This window comes from Triticum urartu, chromosome 2A (genome assembly GCF_056163025.1).
Source record: "Triticum urartu cultivar PI428250 chromosome 2A, HENAU_Tu73, whole genome shotgun sequence".
Lineage (NCBI taxonomy): Eukaryota > Viridiplantae > Streptophyta > Magnoliopsida > Poales > Poaceae > Triticum > Triticum urartu.
In genome coordinates, this window is record NC_141874.1 from 655,758,969 (window position 1) to 655,781,115 (window position 22,147).

The 22,147-nt window shown below is 48.6% G+C and overlaps 1 pseudogene; it reads left to right on the forward strand.

Moving 5' to 3' along the window:
- The window catches only part of LOC125537699 (SKP1-like protein 1), a 58,823-nt pseudogene extending 39,474 nt beyond the window's left edge, over positions 1-19,349 (forward strand).
- Positions 19,350-22,147: the final 2,798 nt, after the last annotated feature.

Genomic DNA, 22,147 nt, shown 5'->3' on the forward strand with positions numbered 1-22,147 from the left:
ATTGTGTTATCCGGAAATCGTAATACATGTGTGAATAATAGACACCAACATGTCCCTAGTAAGCCTCTAGTTGACTAGCTCGTTGATCAATAGATAGTCATGGTTTCCTGACTATGGACATTGGATGTCATTGATAACGAGATCACATCATTAGGAGAATGATGTGATGGACAAGACCCAATCCTAAACATAGCATAAGATCGTATAGTTCGTTTGCTAGAGTTTTTCCAATGTCAAGTATCCTTTCCTTAGACCATGAGACCGTGTAACTCCCGGATACCGTAGGAGTGCTTTGGGTGTACCAAATGTCACAACGTAACTGGGTGACTATAAAGGTATACTACGGGTATCTCCGAAAGTGTCTGTTGGGTTGACACGGATCAAGACTGGGATTTGTCACTCCGTATGACGGGGAGGTATCACTAGGCCCACTCGGTAATGCATCATCATTATGAGCTCAAAGTGACCAAGTGTCTGGTCACGGTATCATGCATTACGGTACGAGTAAAGTGACTTGCCGGTAACGAGATTGAACAAGGTATTGGGATACCGATGATCGAATCTCGGGCAAGTAACATACCGATTGACAAAGGGAATTGTATACGGGGTTGCTTGAATCCGCGACATCGTGGTTCATCCGATGAGATCATCGAGGAGCATGTGGGAGCCAACATGGGTATCCAGATCCCGCTGTTGGTTATTGACCGGAGAGCAATCTCGGTCATGTCTACATGTCTCCCGAACCCGTAGGGTCTACACACTTAAGGTTCGGTGACGCTAGGGTTGTAGGGATATGTATATGCAGTAACGCGAATGTTGTTCGGAGTCCCGGATGAGATCCCGGACGTCACGAGGAGTTCCGAAATGGTCCGGAGGTAAAGAATTATATATAGGAAGTGCTATTTCGGCCATCGGGACAAGTTTCGGGGTCACCGGTATTGTACTGGGACCATTGGAAGGGTCCCGGGGGTCCACCGGGTGGGGCCACCTATCCTTGAGGGCCCCATGGGCTGAAGTGGGAAGGGATCCAGCCCAAAGTGGGCTGGAGCGCCACTTCCCCTAGAGCCCATGCGCCTAGGGTGGGGGAAACCCTAAAAGGGGGGCGCCCCCTTGCTTGGGGGGCAAGCCCCCCACCCCTTGGCCGCCGCCCCCCTAGGAGATTGCATCTCCTAGGGCCGGCGCCCCCCCTAGGCCCCCTATATATAGTGGGGGGGGGATGGAGGACCTCTCACCTTTGCCTTTGGTGACTCCCTCTCCCTCTCCAACACCTCCTCCTCCTCCTCCATAGAGCTTGGCGAAGCCCTGCCGGAGTACTGCAGCTCCATCACCACCACGCCGTCGTGCTGCGGCTGGAGCCATCTTCCTCAACCTCTCCTTCCCCCTTGCTGGATCAAGAAGAAGGAGACGTCACGCTGACCGTACGTGTGTTGAACGCGGAGGTGCCGTCCGTTCGGCGCTAGGATCTCCGGTGATTTGGATCACGTCGAGTACGACTCCCTCATCCCCGTTCTTTGAACGCTTCTACTCGCGATCTACAAAGGTATGTAGATGCATCCGATCACTCGTTGCTACATGAACTCATAGATGGATCTTGGTGAAACCGTAGGAAAATTTTTGTTTTCTGCAACGTTCCCCAACACCTACCACGACCGTCGTCTCGCTCGTGCGGTCGTGCCCTTGGAGATTTAACATGTTGCGTTAGGCTATCTGATGTTGGCATGTTATACATAGTCATCACTTAGTCACTCATACTACAACAAATTTTTGGCTATAAGTGTATTTTTTTTACTTCTCTCTATCTCTCTCTTCGTACTCCCTCCGTCCCATAATATAAGAATGTATTTGACACTAGTGTAGTGCCAAAAACGTTCTTATATTATGGGACACAGGGAGTACTAGTATTTATTGCATTTTCCAAGGAGTGACCTCTTCCAATGAAATGGTGTTGCTAAGTTTGCTTCATTTAATTAGCTATAGACTCAAAATTGTCTTTTCACCTAGGTACACGCGCTTAGCACCGTTTCGTCCTTGGGTCACCAAACTAGTATCTCTCTTCTTGATTAACTTGCCACATCAGACTTTATGCCTATGTGGCAAGCTTAAGCACCTGTAGAAGCAAGTAAGTACAATAGTGCGCTTTACATGGCATTTTTGCATATGTGGAGGAAAGAGAGGCAAGGAAAAAGTGGAGAAGTTGGCTCTCATGCAAGAGCCAGCCTCTACTACATGGTGGAGCATTGGGAGAGGCACCTGTATGGAGGTGGTCAGGAATCGGGAGACTCACGCCGGTCGTAGCGCTGTAGTTAAAATGATAATGGTAAGTCAAATCATGGGGCCCCACCTGTCCAGCAGTAACTCGCTGTCAAATCACACAACCCTACGTTTGCAGCAACCTACTCCCTCGTCTTCTCGCGTCTCTGTCGAACCGACTAGGCGGAACTGCCCCGCCTACTGCGCAGGAAAAGCCCGCGCAGTATACTCCCTCCGTCTAGGTGACCAAGGTGGAGAGGAAAACGAGAGAACTTAATGTTTAGTATTTCCTATGGCTGGTTGTAATGGTACTAGCCTTAGCAATTTTGATGAGGTGTCATAGAATTAAATGAAGAAAGAGAGAGAGTTGAGTACTATGTGTCATACATGGCAATAAATAAAGTACTACATGATACTAATATATGATACATGGCGAGGAGTAATAAGTATTATTAATACAGTTTTGCTAGAACTCATCTAGATGAGATATAATTTGGTCTCATTCATCTTTTATAGCCATTGGATGTGATGCTATATAAGATGCGTGTGTGCTGACGTGGGTTGTATTTTTTCTTGTGCAACGAACTGACCATTGCATGTCATGTTTGATAGTCTCAAGTCATTAAAAGCATACAAGCCCCACATATCTTCTTGGTTGATTCCTCTATTTATGTCAAAAAAATAAGAAACAACGTGAGAGTTAATGCACCACGCCTATGTGTTTACTATTTGGTTTTCGTAAGATGACTTAACACTCACCTAGACGGAGGGAGTATTCGATTTGACAGCGGGCGGCGCAGTTCCCGATATGGCTTTAATGTAGACGAGGGAGGGAGTAGCGGTTCCCGATATGTTGAACGGCCAATGCATCCTCCTTCAATTAATGCATGAGGGAAGTAATGGGAGGAGGTCCGGGAAAAGAGGCTGCACGATGTGAATGCAACGCAGTTTGCCCTCATTGCCCTGATATAAAGGCGCCCCTCCATTCCAATGCATCTACCACATCGTACGCACCTAAGCATTTGCCTAAGCACCTACACTAAGTGCAAAAGAGCTCACTCCAGACCCATGGCGGCGATGCACGTGAGTGGCCAGCGGCTGCACCAGATGGTCCACGACGCCAGCCTGCGGCATGGCGCCGAGGATCTCTCCAGACGGTGTTGGAGACCGGCTGTTGGATGGCCGCCGTCGACGCCAACTACGACTCTCAGTTGGACCAGATGATCGTTGCCACCAGCAACAAGTTCACCGTCCTCAAGAAGCTCGCGGACGACATCGCCGTACTCCTCCAGCCCGCGCGCCCGGGCTCCTCATTGCCTGCCACCCTAATCAGCCTCCATGGCCGAAACCTCTTTCAAGCACTGGTGGCCCTGCGACTGCCCGCCGACGCCACGAAGAACGTCCACCTGGAGGTCGTGCTCGCCGCGAGGCGCCTTGCCCTGCAAGAATTCGTCGACCTACACATCCACGTGTACGAGCAAATCGTGTACATAGGTATCTACAAGGCCAGTGAGGACGCTACGACGTTGGCCTTCCTCAACCGGCTGGAAGACTTGGATGCCTTTGCTGAGAAGCACCTCGACCTCGCCACAAAAGCCGCCGCTCCTTAGCTGCCGGTCGGTGGCCTGGCGCACTAAGTTGAGGAGGAGGAGGTCGTACGTTCGTGGATCGATCTTTCTTCTTGCCTTCTGTAACCACCACTACGATCGCATCATCGTGGCCTTAATTCTTATTGTGATGTTGCATTCTCGTTCCAGTCAATACCGACATGTGCGATCCCTTTGCTTAATTATATGCATCACTGTAACTAGTACTCCATCCGTCAATTTATAAGTTGTGCTTACATTTTCCATCAACTTCGTGCAACACGCGGGCATCTTGCTAGAAACACTAGAATATGTCTATATAATCCGTATGTGATAGTCCACTTGAAATCTCGAAAAAGACAAATATTTAGGTACGGAGGGAGTAATATATTAGGAGTATATCAAAACAATAGTGATTTCTTTCAAGTTTGTGAACAAATACTACTATTCTAATACTTTGGATCCGTCGCAACGCACAGGCACATTGCTGGTAAAAGGAAAAGGCCTGCCGCGTTCGCGTGGCACCCCCACACGCCCGGGAATCGGGAGCACAACACGGCCCGTCAGGCATGACACATAGCTTAGGGAAGGCATGTTGCCTAGCATTTTCACTTTCATGTGGGACCGCCGTTGAGCAAACCGACACTCCGCCCGCCGCCGGGTTGGAAAACAGAAACGAGGGGAATATCTAGTTGTAGCACGGAAGCCAAGAAATTTGGTGTCAGACGGGGCTCGTTGATAGAGTAGGAGCATTCCGTACTAGTACTACTCCTACTAGTACCAAATTTGTACTCCTAATACTATAGTATGACTAAAAAATGGGAAGATCTTGTTTTGGGTGATTTATCTTTTTTTCAATCAACATAGTATGAATAATATGATGTGGGGGGCACCCATGAAGCTTATGTGGCTTGGTTGCATGGCTACGGAAGGTTATAGAAAAATAAATAGATAATGTGTTTAGAGTGCACTCCACTAAATAGATATACTTTGGATCCATTGCAACGGACCGACACATCTATATCTATACCCCCTATATAGTGTGTGAAAAACTTTGAAAGTTGGTCGTTGGATGAAGCCAATCCGACAGTACAAAGATGGAAAATCCGAGCACTACTGCCCGTTGGATATCATCCACCAGATTCTGCCACATGTATAATCTAGAAGACCCTATGGTTGAACTTAATTCATGACTAACTTTGCCACAACTAAGCTTAGGCAAAGTTATTAGTTCTTCAAAATGAGAGCCACAAGTTGGCAAGCCTAAGGGAATCTTGCCACATTTTGTGTGTGCATGTCATGTGGGGCCTTAGTGTGGCTTGCCTAAGGCATGGCTTGAACCAAACACTCACCTAAGTTAATCAAACTTGCCTAACCTTACATTCCACCAGATTTTGCCACATGTTAGAATCCAGAAAGCTCCACATGTAGAAGCATAATGCACAAACCACCAGAATCTCATGCGTGCAATGCACGTGTACCTTACTAGTACTAGTTGGTAGTAGTAAGAAACAAATTCCAGTTTTGGCACGAGCTCGTACCGCGGGAGCACCACAACGCCTGCCGCAGGATTTACATTTCCCTCTCGGGGCCCACGGGACCGAACTTCAGTGGCTTAGTTCCCGGTCTATGAGTCAATGACATGCGGACCTTAAATGCGGCTGGCCCACATGTCATTCTCATGGTGGTGGCGTGGTTCGCGACTCACTCGTTCGAGATGAACCGGCCGGTAGTGGCAAGGCCGTGGCGAGGGTGCCGCAGCTAGGCGTCGGGGCGTTACGAGGCATAGATGGCCACACCGGCGGGTACTACCTGTAGTACATAAGTACTCCAGCTAGGTTTGATGCCTGGGACGAAATGTGTCACAACCGCTGGATGAAAATTCGATGGTGCGGGAGTACGGATCGGGGCACAGCAGCGGAGCAGGCAAACCGCGTCCAATCGGGTGTGTATGTGGTAGAAAGTTGATGGTCGCCGCAGTTCAGCTGGCCCGCATGTCATGCACACAAAGGCAGAGGAGCGGTGGGGCCGAGAGGGATGAGGGGCATGTCGGGGGGATGAGGATCCCCTGACGCGAACAATCCTACCATTCTGTCAATGACATGTGGGACCCATAAGCGTGGGTCCCACCTGTCAGCGAAGGAAAGGCAGGGCAAGGCAGTGATAGCCACGTTAGAGGATCCATGTCCATGTCGGGGGACGTCGTGCCATGGGTTGGAGCAGCATCGTGGGAATTGCGTGTGGGTGTGGCAGTGGTAGAAACAAAAAACGTGATGGTCGCCGTGGTTCAACTTCCATGGACAAGCTATCATGTCTACTGACACATGTATATCAAAACTAGAGTGTTTATATTTCAAGCACGTGAACAAGTATTATTCTACTACTTTGGATCCATTGCAACGCACGTGCTAGCACATTGGTAGTAGTAGTGTCCATCTCTATCTCTAGAGGCCTTCCCTCGTTCATCCTTTTCTCTCACAAGATAAACTACTGATACAAATGCATCTTGATGTTCCGTGGAACGCACAAGGATGTTTCCTTGGGGGTCTCTCCAGCGCGGCGTGGTCGTAGTTGCAAGTTGACGCCCCTTGAGATGCCGACGTTGAGGGGCACTCGGATTTCCTCCGATGAGCAGGTAAGATGAGTTTGATCACGTAGTAAATGCATTCTAAAGATTACTTCCGTGTACATTTCCTAATTCTCCCCCTGCCCACTGTTTCACAGGTTAGGCTCGGTGCGAGTGGAGATTGGCTTGCATATGTACGGGAGGGTACCAACATCAATTTGCACAATATTTACAACGGTGACACCATTCCCGTAGAACCTTTTTCCAACATTGGGATCAACCATGCAACAGGCCACCGCATGAATTGGTACGTGGAACCACGGTGAGATTGAATAAGATAGCATGAACCTTGCACATGGCGGTCAAAGGCGGACCATGCTGTCTGCGACCGATTTGTTGCCGTACGAGTAGGAAGACGATGTGCTCCTTTCTAACCGCATCTTCGCAGTGACAAACTAGGGGACTTATTTTGTATGGGACACATCCTGTGATATACTCCCTCTCTCCCAGTATATTTGTTTTGAATCTTTTCGTTTTATAAGTTTCAAATTCAAATTTAGAGCTCCCCATCACATGTTGAGATTACAATGTCCATTAAATCGTTGCGTGCATGTATAGTAAAGAAACAAATCTCGAGTTTGGCATGAGTTCGTGCTGCGGGAGCACCACAAGCCCTAGCGCAGGAGTTACATTTCCCTCTCAGGGCCGTCGAGACTGAGATTCAGCGCCTTACTACACCTACCTTTGAGTCAATAACATGTGGACCCGATAGGTGACTGGTCCACATGTAATGCTCCCGTAGGCAGAGGGGCAGTGGGGCCAAGAGGGGTGAGCCGCAGGTCGGGGGACGTGTGGTTTCATGGGTTCGAGCGGCGTCGTGGGAATCACGGGTGGTTGTGGTAGAAACTTGATGCTCGCCGCATTTTAGGTGGCCCACATGTCATGCACACAAAGGCAGAGGGGCGGTGCGGCCGAGAGGGGTGAGGCGCACGTCGGGAGGGGCGTGGTGCCGTGGGTTGGAGAGGCGTCGTGAGAATCACAAGATGAAACGTGATGGTCGCCGTAGTTGAACTTCCATGGACAAGCTGCCATGTCTACGGACACATGCACTACATACCGATCACTGGAAGGAGTAGCAGAGAAAGCTATATATACGGATAAATAGTTCCTTATAGTCAAGCGGACCCACGCTACTACTCTGTTCCAAAGACATGCACACCATCGAAATAGTCCATCTATATCAATATACACCGAGAGGGAATAATTTTTTTTACAAGAGAGGAAATAGTTCATCCATCCATAATGCCGTCCTGCTGGTGCAGCCTTTTCTTCTTCTTCTTCTTCTTCTTCTTCTTCTTCTTCTCTGTGGGAGACGGCTTCGTGACAAGCTCTTTGGACCTTGCAGCTATCTCGAAACTCACACGGGCATCGAGGGCAGCATATTTTATCCGCTCGTACGTCAAGGGATAATTCTCCCATCGAGACGACCTTAATGCCACCGTCTAATCACCCTTCTGAAGATTTGTACCGAGCACAAAATTTCCTACGTCGAATAGGGATGGTGTTTGTTTATCACAATCTTCTACAGGAATTTTGATTCTGGTTTGTAGGTCAGCGATGCTTTTCAAATCAAGGTTGTACCGATCTAGCTTCTGTTTGTCCCTTTCGATGGCTGCCCCATAGAAGTATACATCCTCCCGAGACAAGAAATCGAGAAGCTCACCTGGTATGGAGGGCGAGTGTATGATGTGGTACACCAAAACATCATCTTCGAGGCACAGCTGAAGGACGGCGGCGCGCTGGATCTTCCCAGGGGCACGCTCCGTGTACTCTGCGTCGAGACCGATGACCCTCATTCTACCTTTTCGAGGGAGTTGGATACATTGTTGATCCACTGCCGAACAACCCTTGGGTTGACGGTGACGGTGGCAACTATGCGCATCGAGCCTTCGACGAGGACATGTTGGACGCTAAAAACCTGCATCTCGACCTCTTTCGCCATTTGGAACCGCTGGAATGGAGGGCTATGGTTTGGAGAATTATGATTAGATGGCTAGTCTAACTGAAGTAGTAGATGATTATTTAAAGAGGTCAAAACAATGTGAACGCAGTGGGGTTTGGATGCAAATGAAGACAAAGGGGAGGTGAAGAAGCCAAGGAGAATTGGTTCCCGATGGAGAAGTAAATGGGAGAAGTGGCGTGCAGGCAGTTGATTAGATGGCTAGGTAAACTAAACGAAAAGGCTATGCGGGTAGACTGATGAGTCGTACCTGTTCGTGTACATGCCCATCCTTCCTGATAGGTGGGACCTATGCAAACAGATAAAAAAATGTGTCGTAGTTTTTTTTGAGCGCGTGAGTGGGAGACACAACATTCTCTGGTTAAGGAATACTCCCTCCGTTTAGGTGAGTATAAGTCACCTTATGAAAATCAAGTTTTCCCAAAACCTTTAGGCGTGGAGCATTAACTTCCTGCTCGATCCCCTCCCAGCCTTGTTAGCCAGCGTTCTCTTCCTCTGCTGCCGCGTTCTACCTTTCCATTTTTCCTCTTCTCAAGTGTGGAACGATCTGCATGCCGTCCTTGATGCACCAGAACGACCACTGCATGCATCGCGGTAGGGCGTTGATTGGGCATGCACGAGAATTTGGTTCTGCTCGCAATATGGATGATACCTGAACGATGAAGTGAACAGGCATGCTAGCACGGGAGACCTATTTCCGCTATACAATACTGTAGTACTCATGTTCCTACTACTACTACTACTAGATGGTCAAAATACAACTGCGGTACACTTGATGGTCAAAATACTATTCATCCAGTCCTCACAGTGAAGTGACAACACCCTGCGCCTGACACCAGTCCAGGCGGCGTGTTTGGGTTACCAAAGTCAGCCTCACCCTGTGCACTGTGCAGTCTGTCACCGCCGCTGTACAGCACATTGGCGCCTCGCCTCGTCTCCCTCTCCGCTCCCATAGCACCACTCCATCTCCATCTCCTTCTCCGTCTCCATCTCACTGTGCCCCCGTGTACCGTCGCCTCACTCGCCTCCCCCAGTACCACTATTCCCTCGCCAGCCGCTCCAGCACCGACATCTTTCTCCCCCGTAAATCAAGCCCCCTTCCAAACTCCACCATGGCCAAACACGAACTGCGCAGCATCCATATGAGCCGTGATTGGAGTAATCTCCCCAGTGACATCCTCGACCTCCGTTGTTCGTGTATGGATATGTTGAGCGCCCTGTGGCTGGCTGCATGCTCGAGGGACATGCACACGGCCATCGTCGAAGCGAGGCCTAAGCTTTTCAAGACACCCTACTTGCTGCTATCTGGTCTTTCGAGATTGGCTCACCATGATACGGAGGCGTGCATGCTGCCCCTCGACTTCAATCTGATCTCCATTAGCCGAAACTTCTTTGCAGGTATGTAGTGGATCGCCGTACATCATTTCCCTCGACATCGATCCGATCACCATTGCCCGAAACTTCTTGGCAGGTATGTACTGGGTCGGCATGAACTCCCACTGGATGGCTGCCTTCAGAGAAGACGGTAAAAAGTTGGTGCTCATGAACTTCCAGACCTCCCATGAGATTATCCTTCCTCCATTGGATTATATAGAGTATTACCTTCGTGGTCCAAGTCATCTAGATTACTACATCAGTTGGACGGACCTTATTTTGCAGAAGATTGTAATCTGCCAAGTGCCCACACGACATGCGAATTACGCAGACTTCAAGCTAATTGCCTTGTTCGACCGCGGACTCGCCTATCTTTACGCCGGTGCCTTCTTTAGCTGGAGACAACTCGGCTCGCGGTGGATCATTGTCAAAGCTGATACACACTTCTATGATGCTATTGAACACAATGGCATCATCTACGCGATCGACAAAGCAGATGGCACCACGTATTACTGGGACGGCGCGTGTAAGTTGTTTCCGTCTCATGTTAATGATGACGCCATGACACTGTTTGAACTTTTTGTGATGATTGGCATCTCACTATTTGAGCAGAATTTGAGTAGAACTACGGCAATGTATTAGAGACGCCGTAAATCAGCTATATTTGGAATGAGTTAATTCATGCGATTGTGACCATGTCATTACAGCCAATTTGTACCCTGAATAATCAAACGGTTAGGAATATATGGATATTATCCTTATTTTACAGTAATCTATATACTACTACTAAATATGAGTGTGTATCAATGGCCATGTTAGTTTCCTCATTTTCATGATGTAGAAACATGCACCACACTGTTGGTTTCATCTAACCATACATTAGGGAAGTAAATGTGCATATGGAGAACTCTATATTTGGAAGTAGTGAAATCCTGCAATGCTTACCATGTGTACATACCTATATTCGCCCTTCAGCAATCAATGGCTAGAATAATATCCTCACAAAAAAATTTCCCACAGAACACAAGTATATAACAATGCATGGTCTGTTAGTTACCTTGAAGAATTTTCTTGTGAGGACAGAACATGATTACATAACATGCTTGACATGGTAGTTTCCTGTGAAGAATCAATTGCGAGATAACATGAGTATAACCATGCATGGCACTTCTATATTTTCGAACCCAGTATACATTTCCCTGTATTTTCCTCCCAGTTCCAACAGGGACATATCAATGTTGTTTCTTGCTTTATCCTACTCATACTCTGAACAATACTGATCTTACATTAACAATGCCTGTCCTTTTTGATATGATGCAGTGTCCCTACAGTTACTGCCCTTTGTAATCACACCACCTTTGCCAAAAACAGGGAAGCACAACTGGTTCCTCGCTCGATCAGACAACGGCAAAAGACTGATGATCATTCGAACACATGAGCCAGAAAAGTTATATTGCAAAAACCCCACTGTATACAAGCATCGTCTAATACGTGAGTATCCGGACAGTGGCTGTTACGTCTATGAGTAGGATACCAGCTTGTTGGGGCCTTTAGGATTTTTTTAGTTGGAGGCGGGTAAACAACCTTGGTTCACACTCTCTGTTTCTCGGACTCAATTATCCGATTAACCAGGAGATCATCGTTGGCAAGGACCTTGATGGCAGAGAGGCTCTGTTTGCTATGGAAAACTGTGTCTACACGGCGAGTCCTAGGAGTTCAGGAGCAAACTCCCCTGATTGTCAACGATACAGCCTGCAGCCAAAAGAAGGTGAGAATGACAAAGGCATCCGGATTAACTTTGATCCTTGGATGTCTCAATTACGACAGGCAGTGATGTGGTTCAAGCCTTCAGGTTGATAGGTAATTGGGCGGTTGCATCGAAAGGGTGGAGTACTGGTGTCTCCGGATCACTGGTCGCTGAAGCGGGGCTGCAAATTATGATGGTGTTGGATCATCTCTTCGAATGACTTTGTTGTCTTTGCTGCTGGTTCTGGATGGGTAGTTCTTTCTTTTGTTATGCATATTCCTTGTCATTTGGTCATCCTCGTCTATGTCACTCTTACTATGTAATAGTTGCTTCTGTTTAGAATGTCATTCTCGTCTGGATCACGAGAGTCTGAGCGCTGCAGATGGGTGCATTTTGGTGGTGTAGCAAGACTTCTTATGAACTATCATGTATTGTTGTTTATGTCAGTAGTAGTCACTAGTCAGTGTTTGAATGTTGTATATATCGTTGTTTCGAACTGTTTATTGTCTCGAACTACTGGTGGGCTAAATGACGGCATCACCATTCTCCAGTGTTCAGAGTATATCTTCTTTTTTCAACTTATATAATTTGAGCTCAGTGTCTTTCATTGTTGAGGAAATCGTTAACTGGTAACTGCTCGGCTGGCTGGCGAGTAGGGGATTAATAGGCTAATCGGGAAGTTAATCGGCCATTTAATCAATTAATTGGACGATTTATTAGTTTATCGGCTACTCGGTGACCCTATGAGTAGGGATTAATCGGCAAGTTAACTGGTTAATCGGATGAATTCTTGAGCAGGGGTGTCTTTTCGATGATGTACACTTGTTTGGGCCAGTGAGGTGTCGTTGAGTATGGGGCGAGTAGTAACGCAATGCCAAACAGGTCAGTTATGACTCTCAGGCCGGGCTCTCAAAAGATCCTGGAAAAAAAGGCCTGGCTCTCCAAAAAAGAAAGAATAAGGACTCTTAGGCCGACATGTGGGCGCCACTGATGTTTTCGTGTGCTTGCGCTCCGAGAGCATATTGGCGCGTGCTCGAAATTCATGCTACCTTTTCATCCCCAGTCTCCCGCCCCTCCCCCACCTTTGGAATCTCGATTCCTACTCCAGTTCCCCCAAATCCCCCCCATGTACTCCCTGTACTCAAGCGCACTATCATGTCGCCGGTCAACGCGGATCTCCGAGCGGGAGATCCTGAGGTCCGTCCTGCCTTCGGCCGCTGCGTGCTGTCGCTCAACAGTGGCATGGCAGCGCTTGACGACCAGTTTGCCGGCAAAGTGCTGATGGTAACCATCAACGGCGACCGGCCTCCCGTCTCGCCGGACGACCTTGTCAAAACTCTTGGCATTGCGCACGGCATCCAAATAAGTGACTTGCTCGTCGAAGTCTGTCCGCCACCGGCTGATTTCTTCGTCAGGTTCCGGACAACTTTCGACTGCAATCGTGTGTTCGAATCTTCACGGCGTTTGTTATGCGATGGCGCGCTGGTGAGCTTTGATCGGTGGCACCCAGGATGGGGCTCGGTGCCCTCTGAGCTTGAGTTTTTAACAAAGCTTATCTTCCACGGCATCCCTCGATGTGCTTGGAACAGCGAGTCCATGAACGAGCTTATCAACGACCTTGGAGGTGAGCTCGTAAGTATGTTTGTTCCTCCAGACAGCTGGGCTCTGACGGTTATGGCATGGATGAAGAAGCCGTCCACCATACCGAAGGTGATTGGTGTTGAGATACCGGTGCACGAACCGGGGTTGTACTATTCGGTGCCACTAAGGCCGCCGCGGACCACTTTAGGGATGTACCTGTATCAAGTGTTCGTGCATGTCGAAGAAGTGGTCAATCCATCAATCGAAGTCCTGCCGCCGCCGCTGGTGCCAGGGTCCGTCGACGACGTCCATTACAGGAGTCAACGTCAGACTTTCCCCGTGTTGCTCGAAACAATGGATGGCACAGGGCCTACTCCATTGCGCGGCGGAGGCCACTGCTTCTTTGGGAGCAGAGGCAGGGCTGGCTTCCTGGATGTGCTCTAATTTGAGGTAACAACTAAATCTTGTCAGATACTAGTTAAATCTGAGCTATGGGTGTGAAGCACTGATATGCCAGTACATTTGATTGTGACCTGTTCTAATTTTGTACCTGAACTTTTTTTAGAAAGGGTTGTACGTCAACTTAATGTGTTAGCAGAACTTATTGTGTTGTCTGTCTGTTTTCTTTGCACAACATTCAAGATATTTCCCCATCATTGATAAAGACGATGAACCGTTATGTATGACTTCGTTGGTTTCAACATAGCCCTTCTCGTAGCGATCCACTGCTTCCATCCTGATTGTGTCGCCTGCGTGAAATTTTTGTATGCAAGTTCAGTGTGCTATGATGTTCTATATGATTGTGTGAACTATATAAGTTTTACTGAGCATCAGCAATGCATATGGCTGAAAGATGTATTTACGAGTATCGACCGATGGGTCTCTTTATCTCTCTCTCTCTCTCGCACACACACACACACACAGACGCACAAGTGGGACCCGTTGAATTATTTATTTTCTCGTGACAGCTTTTAATTAGGTTCCACTGTAATCTAACTTTTTTCTTAAGTTATTAATTGAGCTCAGTGACTTCAAAAAGTTGTACAGAAGCCTTATTTGGGCCTTTCCAGCGTCGTTGAATGTGGGCTGAGTAACCATGTTAGATTGTACTGTACCACACAGGCTTTTTTTCAACATCAGCAATGCAACTGGGCCGACAGTTGTACACAATATTCGGGTCAACTTGTTATTCTCCGCCCCGCTGGGCTGCAGACTTTTCTAGGAGGTATGCATTAGGCTTAACAAGAAAATGGACTTTAAGAAATAATAAATGGGATGTAATTATAATAACTGGACAGTTACTATGCACCAAACACGTAATTAGTTTGAAAAATATATTATTTTTGGATTTGAAAATTTTAATTTCATTACTTGTTGCGTGCGTAATATTTCGTTGGATTTTAGCGTAATACAACTTTATTTTGAAATTATATTTAACCTGACTAGAAATTTCGGATAAAAATATTTTGGATTCCATCAAAATGTGGGATTTTTTTTTTAATTCTGTTTTGAGCGGTTGTTTGAAATTATTAACCGTTGTCCTAGCTAGAGTTGGGCTGTACTTTTAACAAACTGTAAATGGGTTGTAGTAAATTCCATTAGAATTAAAAAAAATGGGTTGTACATTCTTATAAATCGCAAATGGGCTATATGTTCTTTGCCAAATCCGAGCTGTGGGCCTACTAAGTTGACGCGTACCAAGGGCTTTGTCAACTTAGTCAATATAAACGATTCTAGCTGCAGTTATCGTACGATGTCCATTCAATGGCCGTAGTGCTTCTTCAACCTCTGGTCTTCTTGCTCCAGCCGCCCAAAGCAGCGTCGATTGTGTCGCGTGCTCCTACCTCCTGTGGCCGGCTGTGATGCCGTGGTGACCTCATCGCCCCGTACTACTCCCACCGCTGGCTAGGCCATCCCTCTACTCACCCACACCCCATGTTATTCTGCGGCGACGGCAGCCTCACACCGTAGCCGAACCAGTGAACCCTCGTACTCCTCTCCGCACGGGCTTCCACTGCTGCGTCTTCCCCGGCTCCGCGTCGTCCTCTTCCTAGGCCTCGCCGTCGTCCAGACCACCGCCCTGGTGCTCTCGGCGCGGCGTGGTCAACGTGGTCAACGACCGACTTCCATTGGAAGAGCACTACTAGGTAAAACCGTTGTAGTAGTGCGGGTAATTGCCTAGTAGTAGCGCGGGGGACTGCGCTGCTGCTAGGGCGCTACAGCTAACTTTTAGCAGTAGCGCGGGTGGTACCCGCGCTACTGCTACTTGTAGTAGTAGTAGCGCGGTTGCCACCCGTGCTACTACTACTTAGTTGTAGCATGTGTCAAGGCCCCGCGCTACTACTAACTAATTGAGAATTAAAAAAATAAATTCCATCCATGGCGGCTGCTTTTGCTGGGCATCGTCCTCTCAATCCATGGCTGCTACTGGTCCTGGAGGGGATGAAGTTGTCCATGGTGTTGGTGATTCCCCACCCAACTTGTGCCCGCACCTCTCGTCTACTGCTGCTACAAGAGAAGAGAAAATTATTAGAAAGAGGAATAGAGAGATAGAGAGAAGTAGGAGGAGGAACTCACCGGTGGCCGCCGGAGTTGGAGCCGACGCCCGAAACCCTAGATGAAGCTCGGTGACCTGGTGCTGCTTGTCGTGGGACCCTTGACCCGACGAGGAGGTGCAAGTGGCTGCGTCCATGGCGGATCTGGTCGCCGCCATGGATGACGCTTTGCTGGTTTTCGTCTCCTTCCACCAGCTGAGAAGAAGGAGCATGGAGGGGGAGGGGAGGGGTCTGCAGTGCCGCCGAGGATGGAGGATGGAGGGGGAGGGGGAGGGGGAGAGGAGGTCGCCAGATTTGTGAGTGCCGCCGAGGTGCGAGGCCGGCAGTGGCAGTGGGTGAGGAAGGGAATGGCGAGTGGGAGGAGAAGGGGAATCGGAAGAGTGTGGGTTTGGATTTGTGCCTCGGCAAGCTATGTGTACGTATGTCTTGGTGGGTCGATAGTAGTAGCGCGGGTTTATACCCCTCGCTACTACTATGGCATGTCCCGGGTGGGCACGGTAGAGACCACTTAGTAGTAGCGAGGGTTATAAACCCGCGCTACTACTATCGACTTAGTAGTAGCGCGGGTTTATACCCCTCGCTACTACTATAGCATGTTCCGGGGGCGCACGGCAGAGACCGCTTTGTAGTAGCGAGGGTTAAAAACCCGCGCTACTACTATCAACTTAGTAGTAGCGAGGGGTAAAAATCCGCGCTTCTAGTAAGTAGCGGTAGTGAGGGTTATAAACCCTCGCTACTAGTAAGCGTCTGCCTATAAGCTTTTCCCTAGTAGTGGAGTATTGTACGTGGAGAGGCTGACAGCTGGGTCCAGGCGGCCGCAAGGAAGTGCCTCCTTATTACGCGCAAAATAATTATTCCTCCACCTGACAGCAGGGACCCATCGGATGGGCCACCTTATTTCGCGAAAAAACGTTCCCCCTGACTGCTGGGACCCACCGGACGGGCCAGCGTATTTCGCGAAAAAAATGTTCCCCCCGCTGTCAGCTCGGACCCATCGGAAGTGCCTCCTTATTACGCACAAAAAAATGAATACTTCCCTGCTAGCTGGGACCCACCATGGTGGGAGGCTGACTTGTGGGCCTACTAAGTTGACTGGGATGGGGGCCTTTGTCTACTTTAGTCAATATGAACGATTCTAGCTCCAGTGACCGTACGATGTCCATCCAACGGCCGTAGTGCTTCTTCAACCTCTGGTCTTCTTGCTCCAGCCACCCAAAGCAGCGCCGGTCGTGCCGCATGCTCCTGCCTCCCGTGGTCGGCTGTGCTACCGCGGAGGCCTCAGCGCCCCCTACTATTCCCACCGCTGGTCAGGCCCTGCGGCGACGGCAGCCTCACACCGTACCCGAACCAGTGAACCCTCGTACTCCTTTCCGCGCGGGCTTCCATTGTCGCGTCTTCCCCGGCTCCCCGTCGTCCCCTTCCTAGGCCTCGTCGTCATCCACCACCCTGGTGCTCTCGGTGCGGTGTGGTCAACGTGGTCAAGGAACGAGTTCCATCGGACGTGGACTGTACGTGGAGAGGCTGACAGCTGGGTCCACGGCCGCAGCAAGGAAGTGCTTCCTTATTATGCGGAAAATAATGATTCCTCCACCTGACAGCTGGGACCCACCGGACGGGCCACTGTATTTCGTGAAGAAAACGTTTCCCCCTGACTGCTGGGACTCACCAGCTACATCTTCGCACGCAAGGAAGTGCGTCCGGGCAAAAAAAAACGATTCACCCCCCTGACTGCTAGGACCCACCAGCTATATCTGGTCGCGAACGTGTACGTACATATATATTGGTGGATGTAGAGGCGTGCACGTGTCGTAGTAGAGGCGCGTCGTGTCGTAGTAGAGGCGCGCACGTAGCATGTACATGTACATACAGCGGCCAGGGCGCAAGAAAGAAAATACGGCCACGTATGTGTACATATTGGCGTGGTCTCAAACGCCTACTCGCGCATACGTACGGCCAGGGCTCGTGTACATGGCTGGGTCGGAACGGAGAAATAACGTCGTCGTCGTGTTCATGGGGAGGCAACGGAATGCGTCGTGTTCATGGGGAGGCAACGGAATGTGTCGTGTTCATCGGGAGGCAACGGAACGCGTGGGAGCCAACCGGCTGGGTCGGAATGGAATGCGTGGTCGTGTTCATCGGGAGGGCTTGGACGGAATAGGTGATGGAAATGAGGCCTGGCGTAGCGCACAACGGAGGAAAAAGACCTCCTACGTTCGGAACGGGGTCCTGTTGATCGGGAGGGGTGTGGCGTACCGCAAAACGGAGGAAACGGACCTCCTACGGTCGAAACGGGGGTCCTGTTGATTGGGAGGGGTGTGGCGTACCGCAAAACGGACGAAACGGACCTCCTACGGTCGAAACGGGGGTCCTGTTGATCGGGAGGGGTGTGGCGTACCGCAAAACGGACGAAACGGACCTCCTACATTCGAAACGGGGGTCCTGTTCATCGGGAGGGGTGTGGCGTACCGCAAAACGGGACTCCATGGGATATTGTTCATCTCCACCGTCGACCTCCTCCAGCCTCCACGGGCTACCGTCGACCTCCTCCAGCCTCCACGGGCTCCTGTTCATCCAGCCTCCACCGCGCGCTACTCCCTCGACTACTGTTCAACCACCCCTCCACGGGCACCCCTCCACCGTCTACTGTTCATCCAGCCCTCCACACCACGGGGTCCTGTTCAACCACCCCTCCACCGTCTACTGTTCATCCAGCCCTCCACCACATCACGGGGTCCTGTTCATCCAGAGGCAACGCCACCGCTCACTGTTCATCCAACCCCTCCCCCCCCCCAACGCTCACTGTTCATCCAATTGATCGGCTTCAGTTAGCAGCAGTAGCGAAGGAATCGCTCGATCGGGTTCAGTTAACAGCCATCGATCGATCACTCGGGTTCAGTAACACGTAGCCTGCAGTGCAATCGCTCGGGTTCAGTTAGAGCCCAACGCCTCGCTCGGGTTCAGTTAGAGCCAACGCCTCGCACACACGCGCGTACGTGTACAAGAGAAACGCGCATCGCTCGGCCCCCGACCTCCCACCGTAACCGGAAACTCCCCGAAAGTTTCCTCCCCCTCGCTTCTACCATGGTTTTTTCCGTCATGGACGGCCCAAAGAATGTCATGCAGTTGCGTCTCCGGCCCGCCCAGGACGAAAAGCCCATTTTATGTCATGATTTTTTGTCATAGAAGTAGGAACCCACCACATCTATGATGATACCGGGTTTTGTCACAATTATCGTCATAGAAGTGTCATATGTATGACATAATTTTTTTCGTTCGGCCCAGAATATCACGGATGTGTCTTTTTTTGTAGTGAAACCGGCCAAATCCGGCGCTGCCGCCGACGCCAGCTCCTCCACCTCTACTGCAGCCACCGCCCCCGCCGAGGACCTCAAGAGCTTTGACGCCGAGTTCGTCAAGGTCGACCAGGCCACCCTCTTCGACATCATCCTGGCTTCAAACTACCTCAACATCAAGGGATTGATCGACCTTACTTGCTAGAGTATTGCAGAAATGATCAAGGGCAAGACTCCGGAGGAGATCCGAAAGACTTCTAACATCAAGAATGACTTCACACCCGAGGAGGAGGCGGAAATCTGCGCGCAGGGAGAACAAGTGGGCTTTGAGTAGAGAAGAGAAGCATCTTTCTTTTAGATCTGCATTGTTTCATTGAATTACTGCTTAGTATTCGTCTTTCTTTTAGACTTCGTATTATGCAAGAAGAAACCTATCGTGGTAAGTTGTCATTACTTGTGAAATTGAATTGTTATTTGTCAAGTGGATGTTTTGATTAGTAACATCATCCTTGGCTGATTTATGCGTGTGATTTGAGATATTTTGGGCTGTGTTGAAATAGCCTTATTATTTCTGATTTTATATCTACATATTTGCTAAAGATCCTGTTGAAATCTGTCACACATGATTTTCATTTGCCTTCAGGTGGAATCTAGTGACCGTTGGATCATTGTCACGAATCTCAACGCGCAACAATGTTATTTGTCCTGTCGTGAGCGCGACATGCGTTTTAGTTTTTTTTCGGGTTACAGGTCTCCACTCTCCACCCCGGGTCACTTCGTCGTTTTAGCTAGCGAGAGACGTCGTGTCACCCCGTGTCACTTCTTCGCCCCCCGCGCGACGTCCTTAGTTAGAGCCGTTGATTTCCACCCAATGTTTTCACTCCGGTGGAAATCCTGTGCTGGAACACCTACGTTGGCGGGCTGGACTGGAGTTTTTGTGCGCTTCATTTGTCTTTAGTGTTGTGCGTAATTTTTTGGTGTTTTTCATCAATGTCATTAGCAGTGGAAATAGGTATATGGGTGTATGGGGGCATTCGGCAGAAAAATGATTTTTGCATGGGGGATGGTATTAGTGTTCTTCAATCCTGATTGTCTGCGTCAATATTGCTAGCCGAATGGGAGCTGCTGCACTGCTAACTTAGGCTGCCATTTTCAGCGTATTTGCTTCTAGATATTCAATCAAAATCACGTTCCAAAATAACTGACTATACATAAATATAGTATGGATATTACATGGTGATTATTTTGTTCATGGCAACGAGCGAGAATGGCTAAGGTGATTTGGAGGAGTGACCGGTTGTGGACATGTTGGTTTAGTTCGATTTTCTGAATGCAGGCTTTTTTCTCATCAGTAGTCCTTCACATTGGAGCTACATCTCTGTATGATTGCTCAGTTTATCATTTACGTCTTTGTTCACTGACTATGGTTGCATCATTTTTCAGTCGTAGTAAATTTTAACGGCAGAACTAAACATAACACATCAGGCCCACTCTTAGTTTCTTTTCCTTAAGTATCTCGGCTCCCTAAGTTTTACCCAAATGATAACACCCACACCTGTGGCACGAAGCAATTTCTCCCATACGTTTTTTATGGCAACTTTAGTTGTGAAGTATGACAACTTTCTGTTTGGATGACAAGTTTCAGGTTTTTTGAATTTTTTTTCGGATGGCAACTTTAGCGTAAAAGAATGTGTGGGCGGTATTACTACATGTCACACGTGTGGCAGTTATCAGCGTCCAAGTTTTATGTTTTAAGTTTGTGCTTATTCCTCAGTCCTTTTTATTCTTCTCGAGTAATCAGTGTTCTTTCTTCATTTCTATGTTCAGTCTCCTAATAAGTTTTTAATCTGTGTTCTTTCTTCATTATAGTAGGGAAAAAGAATTGATTATCTCAGTTTTCTCATTGTGTGGTCTCATTGCTTTTAGAAAGCTCAGTAATTTTAGTTTTAGTTATCATTTTCAGTGTGGTCCATCGTTCTTCGGTTTTTCTTTTCTATTGTGTTTATTCCTTACTTTGTGAATCAGTCATTGTTTAGTTCATTAGTGAATCTTCTTTAGTTCCTCTTTGCAATTTATTTTTATCACTCTTTTTCTTTAGTTATTTTTTCCTACGGTCTTTATTTTTCTTAATTAATTCTTTATTCACTTTTCAGTCATATTCTTTTAGATTTTAACTATGGCATTGCCTCCTGCCTTCAGCCCGTAGTTTTGTTTTTCCCTATTTGCAATTTCATTTTTTTACTTCTCAGTCTATATAAGTTAGCAGTCGTCCGCGTGGGTGAATCGGGCGGCGACTTGATCCACTTTTCTTGCAGTCATCCCCGTGTGCCTTCCCCTCGCAGCCACCAGGCTTGTCCGCACGGCTGGCAATGGCGGCGGGGTTCCATTCCCGTGGTGCTTTGGGGGGGGGGGGGGGGGGGGGGGTTGGCCAGGTACATGCAGCGGCTGGAGGTAAAGGAGGAGTTATCAGCGGCGTCGACAATCCAAACGGGGTTGGATCCAGCGAGAGCTTTGCGCGGGTGGCCAGATTAGTCCCATAGTCCCCGCCACCGCTGCTCATGGACACCATTACGGAGTGCCATCTTCAATGGATGCAGTCACTCCCAGCGCCATCAAATTCGTCAGCGGGATCATGGGAGCCACTACCCTATTCCCTGGCAGGAGTAAGTCCACCTTGTACGGCCGCCTCCCATGGCATCCTCCATCCGGGGAGCCTAACTAGTTGAGGCGGTGGCCTAACATAGTTGCCGCGGCCATCGCTGGCAGGGAGGGGGGGGCTCTTGGAGGTCCTTCACTCGGGCTCGGGTGTAAGGTCATATGTCGCCATAAATCTGGATAGTAAGTTGTTGGCCGGTCATCGGTCGGACGGCAATAACCTAAGGAACACTGTCCTATATGATCAGCCACCACAGGCAATGATATAGGAACATGGCAAATTCATTTTCATAAATTTTCTGAAGACCAAGATAATTTTGAACGCATTATTAATTGTGATGTGACAAATTTCATAGATTTTGCACAATGAAATTGTACGTGCTTATTTCAAAAGAAAAAAGAGATTCCCATGTCAGTCTCAAAAAAAGCCAAGGTCCAAATAACAATAAATTTGCCATTGACAATGCAAAAATAACATTTTTCCATTAGAATAATCTTGGAATGTAGTATAAAACTTAAG